This window comes from Lichenostomus cassidix, chromosome 10, assembly GCF_008360975.1.
Source record: "Lichenostomus cassidix isolate B80296 chromosome 10, HeHo_3.0, whole genome shotgun sequence".
Taxonomy (NCBI): Eukaryota; Metazoa; Chordata; class Aves; order Passeriformes; family Meliphagidae; genus Lichenostomus; species Lichenostomus cassidix.
Window position 1 is genome coordinate 4,379,243 of NC_139491.1, and position 10,559 is coordinate 4,389,801.

General features: G+C 40.1%; 1 long non-coding RNA gene across 1 annotated transcript; it reads right to left on the minus strand.

Annotated features, from left to right (window-relative positions):
- Positions 1-5,545: 5,545 nt before the first annotated feature.
- On the minus strand, positions 5,546-10,033 carry LOC146432603 (uncharacterized). The gene is made up of 3 exons (XR_014854176.1): positions 9,525-10,033; positions 6,758-6,916; positions 5,546-5,737 (listed from the first exon to the last, which is right to left on the minus strand). It is a non-coding gene; the product is annotated as an uncharacterized LOC146432603 (long non-coding RNA).
- Between the last annotated feature and the right edge of the window lie 526 nt (positions 10,034-10,559).

The following is a 10,559-nucleotide window of genomic DNA, read 5'->3' on the forward strand; positions in this document are numbered from 1 at the left end:
GGGAAGCACAATGTACCCATTTCCTGGATAACAGGCATCCATTCTTTCCTGGGAAAAAGATCCTTATTTAGAGGTTTTATTAGACTGATGAACCTATCATGAACACATTATTAATTTCTTCTTGTATTCAATATTATTTTCTAAAGTTCATTATTAATTCAGTGTCATTTTATTGTTGTTATTAAATTACTATTATTTTAATTTATGAAAAATTAGCTTTTCAAAGAGCTTCCAGAGATTAATTTTTTATACCGCAGTGTGTATGAAAACATTCTAAAACTGTGTGCAAGGTAACAATTAGAACAGTTACTCATTAGCCTCAGAAAGGTATTCTGCTCTAACTTCCGTGATCTGAAGGTTATTTCATTTTATTGCTCTGACTGCACAAAATAGTCATAAGGAGGAAACTACAGTTTCTGTACTGTGTGCCCACAACAAAGGTAATGTGATGTAAAAGTTAGAATTATCTTATGGATAATTATGCATGGGGGTTGTTTATGATGCTTTTCTGACATTGTCTGGTCATGGAGATTTTGGCAACAAAATTTACCTGTAGATGGCTTGTTTTTCTGCCTGTTGCAAACTGTTATTTTATGGGTTAGATTAAAAGCATTAAAAGAATAATTCTAACACTGTTCTGAGCTGAGAGGGAAGCCTGAAGCACTCCAACAGACAGCATGCAGATGGTTTCTGGTGTTTCCAGTTTTCTTTTGTAAGAAGGAAAAGACCTCTTTGCCTCTTTCAGGTAACAGTATAATACAGATGAACATATTAGTACCTCTTAATTAACCCAAATGCCTAAATGTGTTCACTGCATTCTATAAAAGAAATCCAAAGAACCAAGATGCACATGCAGAATCCCTTATGAGCACAGGACAAGGAAGATAAACTATTCCAGTGCAGTGTATATGTCCAGGTACACTGCAATTTTTCTCTGCTTTTTAGTATTTGGACCCTGAATATTTGAGAAACCTCTCCCTTCCCTGACATGCAGACAGGGCCATTTTTAGGAGGAAAGATCACAAATGCAGTGGGACACTTCTCCTTCCTGATCACTGGCCACAAGCACTGGAAATCTTCCATAAAAGATAATGTTATTAATATAGATGCAATTGTCATTCAGCAAAGCAGAAGATAAATCTCTCTAGGTGAGTTTACACCTTGCAATCTCACCTCTGTGCATCACAAGGCAATGGAAAGAATGCTGTCTGCCAGACAGTTGTTTGTGTAGATACCATGGTGATGGACATCTGATAAGACACGGATTATTTTTACAACAAGGCAATAATTCTTAGTTACCTATTTCCCTCGGGGTGTTCAGAGGACTAATCAGTTAATGTTTGCTCAAATCTGTAAAAGGCCATATAAGTAGCAAGTATTATTATTAGTACCTTATTATGATATTGACTTTACCACATCAAACTGCAGCACTTTCCTCTACTCAGGCGTAATATTACCATGAAGTGTTTATATTCCCATAATGTAAATGTTTCCTTTTGAAGGTGAGTTGAACAGCTTATTGTTACATGTGACCCACAATATAATTTATTTACATGAGCCAGGAGACTCTAGAAATACATTCCAGGGACCTTTCCAGTCAGACTTAACACTTTTACATTCTCAGTTTGTCCTGAGCAGTGTTTGTTGATGTGCATTTCCGAAAACCTGTTTGGCCAATCCATACAGCCCTCTAGGGCCCTGTGTTTTGCTGCACCAGTAGGCATGCTGTCATTGCTTTGGCACTGAAACACAGCTGACTGTAAAAGCTGCTATTCCACTGCTGAATTCACCACGTTTGGAGGTGCCTTGTCCTGAGAGCAAAGGCTGGATAACTCTACAAAGTCTGCAGTCCAGATGAGCACTTAAACCAAGAGCCAATCCGCCCTCCCTCTCCCCCCAAAAAACCCACAAAGCCACCTGATCTGTCAAGTTTGCTCTTAGTATCCATATTCCAGGCTGACAGATATTTACTCTCCTCCCCCCAGCCCTTACATCTGGATCAATGGGGACAGGCTTTCCACCCCTCAGAAGATTCACTTACATTAAGTGGCGAGGTGGAAGCAGTGAATGAACAATAGATGGCTGTCAGGCTCGACAGCAGGGCATGGATGTATGAGCGTGGAGCTGACAGCAAGGGCCTCAGAGGGTAAACTGCTTTGCTGGAACTAATTAAACAGATGAAATTATTACATGAATATGCAGATGTTGTTTACATTTTACCATATGGTATTATTTCAGGTAATAACTCGCAGGAGGATCCCTTCCTCTCATCAAGAGGAAATGAGTTGAAAAGGAGGCTCCACGTGTCACCTTTCAGTTGCTAGGCAGACATTGATATGTCAGGCTTCTCTCTGAGTCCTGGGGAAACTCTGCTCCTTGTAGCTATATGACACCAGAGAGGATTTGCATTCCTCCTACTATGTCGTGTTGGAAGAGATTATCTTTTATTAAGTGTGAATGCTAGGTTGCAAAATTTTTACTGTCACGCAAAGAAGGTGAGCACTTTTCCAAATGTTGATTCCCACTGTGTGCTTTACAGCTAAGATGCTGCCAATCCATGGTCTGTAGGTAGGAACTGACAGGTCTGTCCAAATCTGTAGAGGCTGGATGGACATTTCTGCACTGGCTGACATGTGGCTGTGCTGATCAATATTTACTGCTCTGCCAAGCTGAAGACTGAACACAGAGGTGTTCGTGTTCAATAAGTTTACATTCTTCGTACTGAAAAGGTTGTTCTCTAGAATTACAGAGACACAGAACCACCAATGGTACAAAAATTACTAACTCCAAGATTTAGTGTGGGTAGTCAGCTAGAATCTGACACAACAAAACTGCTGTACAACGTAGGCAAAGATACGTGCTGAGAACAAGGAACACTGAAAACCTTTTTAGGAAATTTTAACTATGGAAGCAGGACAGTGAGGGACCATAGGCAATGCTCTGGTTGCTTTGGGAGCTGCTTGATGCTAGATAAATTTGGGAAGGATAACTGGAGAAATGAAGCCATACTCACACTGTCTGCACCCAGTCTGCAATGAAAAACTGTCACAAATCTTGAACAAATAAATACAATTGTCAAACAAGTCTAACAATTGATCCTACTAATTGATCAACGTCTTCTGCTGAAAGACAAACATTCAAGTGTCCTGTCCTTTTACTACTATTCAAAACTCCCATCCTAAAACAACTCAATATTAATGTAAGTGATAGCTCTTTTGGGCTGATTCAGCATCTCATTTCTACAATGACCATTTTTACACTCTCCAAGGGATAAATGGCACCACCTTTCTCATCATATGCACAAAATATCTTTCTATTACTCTCTTTATTGCTTCTTCTAAATGTTCCTGGCTGATATGTGGGCTGACCATATTGATCTTTCCCCAAAGACTCAAGTACCAGATATGTTTCTGCAGCTCATTGATAGGGGATAATGCCAAGTTACATCACCACTGCACTGACAGATTGGTTGCACATTGCCACTGATACATTTGGCTTTCAAATATCTTTCTTAGGTACATCATTTTAATAGATCATTTGGGTCACTGCTGACCTATATCATTTAAGATGCAAAGACATGATGTCAGTGGTGCAAAATGTGGTTTTGATCAAGCTATCACACTGTATTTTTGAAATAAGAAAAATATTTTCTCTTTACCGCTCTTTCCTCTGTAAAAAATCCAACTGAATAGCCAGTATAAGTTCCTTTGGCCACTCTGAGTGCATAGAGAACAGAAAAAAACCACCAGGTCTCCATGACTTAGAGGTAGCTTTATAGAGAGCCAGTGCTCTAAGTTCAGAAAGGATTTCTTTGACTCAGTCTTCTGACATAAACATTTAGCAGTGTAACATATATATCAAAACAAACCAGAACAGTTCACTTTATATACATTCCCCTTGGAGAGGAGGTGAGAAAACAAACACAGAACAGATGTTAGTCATGCTTAATGTACTACTGGAGGGTACTTGGATACTAAGGTGATGAATATGGTAAAAGAAGTGAATATTCTCTTCTGCAGCTGCTGTACCTAACTGACAAAAAGGCAATGAGAAGTGCTTCATTCCACTGCTCATCGATGCACCACCTAACAACCAAACACTGAAGAAAAACACTGAATTTTTCTCAGGAAACCAGTAAATGTTGCTAGTAATTACTGACTGATACCCACCTTTCCATCCTTGTTTGGTATTGTTGAAAGTTAGCTTTGATCATGCAAAAGTTCACATTCCTCTTCAATAAAATAAATCACTGCAGCAGTTAGGAGAAGTTTCTGTAAATTCCTACAGATTATTTTTTCAAAGTCTTTGTCTTTCTTGTTTTATTCATAACATTGCACGTTACACTATACAAAGAAATTCTGTTTCTGAAAACTTAATTTTTCACTAGAAATGAGTCCTCTGAGTCACAGGGCAAGCCACAGGTTTTGCTGGGCACACAGGGGGTTCATTTATCTCATCCCTGCCCAAGACCTGCCACTGCACATTTTTGCCTAACCACAACCACGTCTTTCCTGCTGCAAAGATTGTGGAGTAGTTTTGATGTCTCCTTATGAAGTTTGCTGTCTGCCCACAACATACACTGGTCCTACTGGAAAAGAGCCCAGGGAGAAAGGCAACAGCGTGAAAATAAATTCAAGAACTTCTGTATCAGGATAAGAGAAGACTTTGCAGTGACTGATCAGAGGTGTGGACAAGGGAACAAATGAAACAAGAATACTACAAGAGGAGCTGAGAACGTCCTGTTGTTGGCATCCCGGGAGGTGGAGAGTGACTGCACACAGATCACTGAGCAGGCACTGCCTAAGGCTGTTACTGCTGAGCAGAAACCATGATACAGCTATTATTAATAACAGCATCAGAGTGCCCAGAGGTCTTTAAATGGTGTCAGAAGTGGCAAATGAGACACCAGATGAGGTCTGGAGAATAAGGTCCTGCCTTATGGCTTTCCATCTTTTCATATACCCTTATCTGAAGTCTTTGTTCAAGTCTGCATTACTTCAGAACCCTATCTGTTGTATCACCTGAACACAGACTATGTAAGTAATGTGTAAATGCAAGAATATAAGCATATATATCAGCTTATATCCCTTAATATCCCTTTTCCTTTCTCTTCCTTCTATTTACTATGACAATAAAACACTACTGCTCACTCAATGGACATCTTTTCCCTGCTCACTAATATGTCTAAAATTCCCCATCTCAGTCTTCTGGCTGTCACACTGTTCCTTTAATGTTATTGTAGCACTCTCTCCAGCTCACTGTCTGGGTGTTGTGAACTCATGTGGACACAACTGTGCTTTCTTTATGTTTGGAAAATATCCAGCACATTAGTGTTACTGAGAAAACAGAAAGCAGGTAAACTTTGTTTTCTTTTCTCCTTACTCGTCTTTTGTTCTTCTTCCAAGAAACCAACTCCACTTGGCAGGCACTAGCTGTGTAAGATAAGTTACTAACATTGTAAGACATACAATTAAAAGTAGCATGTTCTTCAAACACACATAATTCATCATGCAGATTGAGCTAAACTATGGCTTCTTACCTCCACTAGAAAGTCCCAGTGAGCAAAGGGCAGCAGAACATCCATTCATTTTCCTCATACCAGATTCTGTTTCAGAGTTTCATACTTTAGTACTTTGCCACCTGAGGTTTAAACTTTCTCTAGTGCATGCAAAATGAAGTAAATCAAGCCATAGCAAAGACAGATTTGACCCAAAGTCTCTTGGATGAAGGCCCAAACCTAAGAGATTAAATAATTCAGAAAACTTTGTATTCAAAATAAAGGAATATAAAGGAATTTATGTGTGTTCCTGAGATGGAAAAGCCACAATTGTGTAACATTTCTGTTGTCCTGATCTGTGCTAAAGAGGAAAAACTAATGCCAGATCAGGGGCTGTGTTGATTTCAAGCACAGTATTTCACTTTAATGGAAGTAAAATATCAATCAGTTTTATCTTTTGTGGGTTTTTTTTAGAATTGGGTTAGGGTTGTGCTAAACTCACAAAGCAAACCAGACAATAACCATTGTCTTAAATACCATTCCCAAAATTTCCATGTCTTTTCAGAGTTGCATTTTTTCTTTCATGTGTCACTGAAAGAAGCACGGATTTGTTTCTCACTGGACAGCACTCTCTGCTCTATGCCAGTCTGAATACACCTTTGAAACTGTGCTCTATCTGTATTTACAAACTGTAACTGTGGGACTGTTGTGTGGGTTGTGAGTCCCTTAAACTGGCACCATCCACACCATCCTCCTTACCAGTGTTTATGAAAAAACCTCCAAAGAGAAACTCTAACTTTTTACTGGAATGAAAGAAGTGATGGAGATACCATTTTGTTAAGTTTCTATTCCAGTACAGTCACATATACAAAAAAACCACCCCATGCTTCTGGAAGCATTTTACATAGTGACTAATGCAAAATATTTCAGCTGTGTCAGCATCCATCCAATTCCAGATTACATTTTGGCATTTCAGACAAAAGACATCCTGGCCAAAATTAAACTGAGGAATGGGTAATATGATTATGACAATTTATATTTGTAACAGTTGCGAATGGCAGCATCAGTGCTTGCTAATCCTTTGATAAATTCTTGTTACCTTTCAGTTCCCAAACGTATCTATGCAAGGATAAAGCATATTGGAGGCAGATGCTGCAGCAGATGAATGTGCTTGCCAAGCAGTGCTTTGTTTGTTGTGGTTTGTTTTTTTTCATCTAGGTATTCTTAACTGTCATGTTACATGCACCAAATAGTTCTTACCTCTGGCACACTCCACACACTGCTCTGGGACATGAATAATACAGCTGGTGTTTTTCCCCCCTCACAATCTTCTCCCTATTCTCTTTCACACATCATCAGGTTGAGCCTCATCTTGCCTTTACTCAAATGGGCAAAACCATTTACTCCAGTGGCACTAACCTGAATAAAATAAACAGCAAAAAGCTTGGATCAACTGCACAGTAAGTCACATTTAAGTCAATATAATAGAGCTTCTTTTTTTCTCCTTTCTTAACCTTGAAACATCATGACAGAACATAATAAAACAGAAGAAAAACTGATTTCAGGACAACCAAGTTTAAAACTGTGTTTCTTTTGCAATAGCTCACATTAACATGAGCACAGCATCTGCTTCATACTTTTAGATCCTATAGGCAAGAATGGGGGGAAAAAACCCTGGAAATCTTAACTTACTCTTATTACCTGAATTTGGAAAAAATTGTCCACAAAGATAAAACTTAATAACAAAGTTGTATCTTTGCAGTTTTACGTTGTCTCCCACCACTGAAAAATCAGAATGTTTTTTATCTTAAGAAGATGGGGCCTGCTGGTGTCTTTGGTACTCACCTGTTCTGCACCATAAATGCCTACAGGGAGTTGAGTTTGGGTTTTTTAATGTGTTTTGGAATTCATTCACATTTACTGTTATTATCTTCTCAAATTAAAGAAGGGTTGGTTGACTGCATAGTGAATGCAGGAAGGACATTAACCTCATGGATTACTTTACAGACTGTGTCTGTTTTTGAAAGTCAGTGTACACATGTGCATGCAGGTATGTGCAAGAGAGCATGCATGTAGGCAAACCGTATTGTCACAGAAAAAGGCTGGAAAGGCTTGGGAGCTCAGAAGAAATATCTTTCCCCTCTAAACTGCTTTATTACTGGCATTCCCTCCCTCTTGGGCATGTGTTCAACTGAGACTAGGCCAAATTGGCAGTCATTTCCAAAGCGCTTGGCAGCCCTGTGATCCCTGGGAGTTTTCAGCTGACATCTCTCTCCCCACCAGTCTATGCAAGGGTCAGTGGGAGACCTGACTCCCAGGCCCGGGCTTGCTCTGGCTGTGTCATGAGTCAGGACCAATATAAATTAAAACCTTAAAGCCATACTGTGAAGGCATTCTTTACCCCCTGAGGTATTTTTTTTTTCCCTGTGACAGATTGCCTTTCTACTAGTTTCCTATTTTTTCATTCTTGGAGAATACAGTAGCAAGTATGCTCCTTTGAGCTGAAGAAAAGGGGAACATCTGGCAAAGAGAGGGTTAAACTTCCACCAAATTTTTAATATTTTTGGTAGATTTGTTGATGCTCAACAAGCAGGAGTGAAATAATAATAATACTAGGGGCTGCTTATCACTTACAAACAATAGTCCAATGACAATGTTCACACTGACGGAAAAAATGGGAGCAGAAATTAATAGTGACAGTCCTGCAGGAAACAAGGGAGAAATTGGATACCAAGTTATAAAATACAGACTAATCCAATAGGCACATGCTGCTGTTATTATATTAATATTGTTAAAAATATCAAAGCACTTTAAAAATGGAATTGTACTGTAGGTAGATAGACAGTATTATTTCCACATTTTTTTTTAAATAGAAATTTTCACTCCTAGTTTGGCTTGGAGGCATGGATGTAATTTGTTGCTCAAAAAACCAGTAGCTGAATGCTGTGAAAAATAAGACCCAGGATTAAAGCCTCCCATCTGAAGGACAGAATCAGGCTACACTGAGAGCTCTCTCTGTTATTAACAAAACCATCTGAGTCACTGCAGATATGAATTTCACTGATGTTTTTCAAAAGTGGGGTGGGCTGTGTTTATTTGGTTAGTTAGAGAACAGGGAGAGATTGTTTTTCCTCCGTGCAAAAACAAACAGCAAAAAACCCAACCAAACTCACGTAAATAAGGAAGTAAACATGAACCTCGACACATCTCACCCGCTGATAAACTTAATCCCACAGCCCAGGCTCAGATAGGTAAAATCCCTCTTTTAAAAAAAAAAAAAAAAAAATCACTGGGCTTCATCACATAGCTAAAGTGCATAACATGGGCTGTACATCCTGAAGGAAATGACCACAGCATCGGCATTAGCGATTCAGGGTGTTACTGCAGCTGCTGTGCTTTCCTGCTACGCCTGTGCAGCACCTTGCGCGGCAGGAGTCGACTCCTGACACACACACCAGAGCCTGGATAACAATGGTGCCTCACAGGAGCGTCATTTCAGCTGAAGTCGGGGGATTAGGGAATCCATGTGGCTTCAGATAATGCCTCGAGAGGGATGGGGCTGCCTGGGACGATGCAGGGAAAGCCTACAAGAGGCTTCTCCAGGTGGAGATGGAGGATGGCTGTTGGCTTCGCTGCTCTCCCATCAGAGGTGCTGAGAGGAGCCATGAGGAGCAGCTTTGGCACCCAAGGCAGCACAAGAGGCAGATGGGAGCAGCCCAGGTGGCTCCATGCTGCCCAAAACACCTGACCAAAATGCACAAAGCAAATGCTCTACATTGTCTCAAAGCTTGTTCTCTTTTTCAGCTGATTGTGAACAAAAAAATCTGTTCCCCCTCAGCGACTTCGAGCCAAGCCCTCAACCCGCTTTCTTTCAAAGAGGTTTCTCCATGTACATCATCTCCCTCCCTGCTTTCAGCAAGGATGTGCTTCCTTCCCTTCCTGGTGCTCCGTCAGATAGACCTTCCCTTTCCACCAGACACCGAGACTTGACTTAATAAGCAAGGGGGGTAAAATATCCACTCCTTACACGTAGGGTGTCCTGAGGTACATACAAGCGTCACTCTAAGATGTGATAAAGTAATCCAACGCCGGGCCCAGCCTGCCAGTTCAGGCCTAAAGGGATTTGATTCAGTGTCAAAACCTTTGGCTCGGGAGGTCACTCTCTCCTCTTGCTTTTCTTATAACAAAGGCAGAGGGTTGGGGGGGGGGAGGGTTTCCTCCTCTTCTTCTTTTTTTTTTATTTCTTTTTTTTTTTTTTTGGTCTTGTGAATTCATCAGCTGCTGTTTGTTGAGCAGCGGGCCTTTATTCCGCCTGCTGAAACATTTTCATTAGATGGAGGCCTCTGAAGTGCGCTGGCGGCTGGGACCGCGCGAGGACAAAATCTTAGGCCTCTCCAGAAGCCGGCTGATTGAAATCAGCACTGTGTCAGGGGCTGTCATATCTCAGAAAAGACATAAAACACACGGAAACATCAATAAGCAACAAGCCTCTGACAGCTCTGAGACATTCCAGATGACAAGAAGAGAAAAGGGGTAAGGTTAGGGCTCATGGGGGATATTTAAAATGCCTAACAGCCAGCCGAAGTGTTGGCAGGCTTCAGGGAGGCCCAGAAAAGACAAGATAAAGTCTATCAGGTTATCACCTGGTTCGAGACAGATCCCTCACAGCAAGGCCACAGGGATGAGACAATGACACGACGGCTTTTTCTTTTTTTTTTTTCTTTTTTTTTTTTTTTACTATTATTATTATTCTTTTATTATTTATTTTTTAAATGTATCAGAGAAACAGACTGCATTTACGCTGAGGTTACCCAGACAACGTTTGTGCTGGAGAAGATTAAAAAAAAAAAAAGAGGAAAAAAAAAAAAGGAGAAGAAATGTAAAAGAGGGAGGACAAAAAGAGAATCCTGCGAGTTAAAGAATTCTGCTTCCAGCTACCATGTACAGAAATCAAAAAGGATTAACAAGTTTTTTTTTCATTTAATTTCCTGTACACCAGACGCTTTTGTTAAGAGATCAGAGATATTGCTATTTATTGAATTTTTAATATGATCTTTATTAA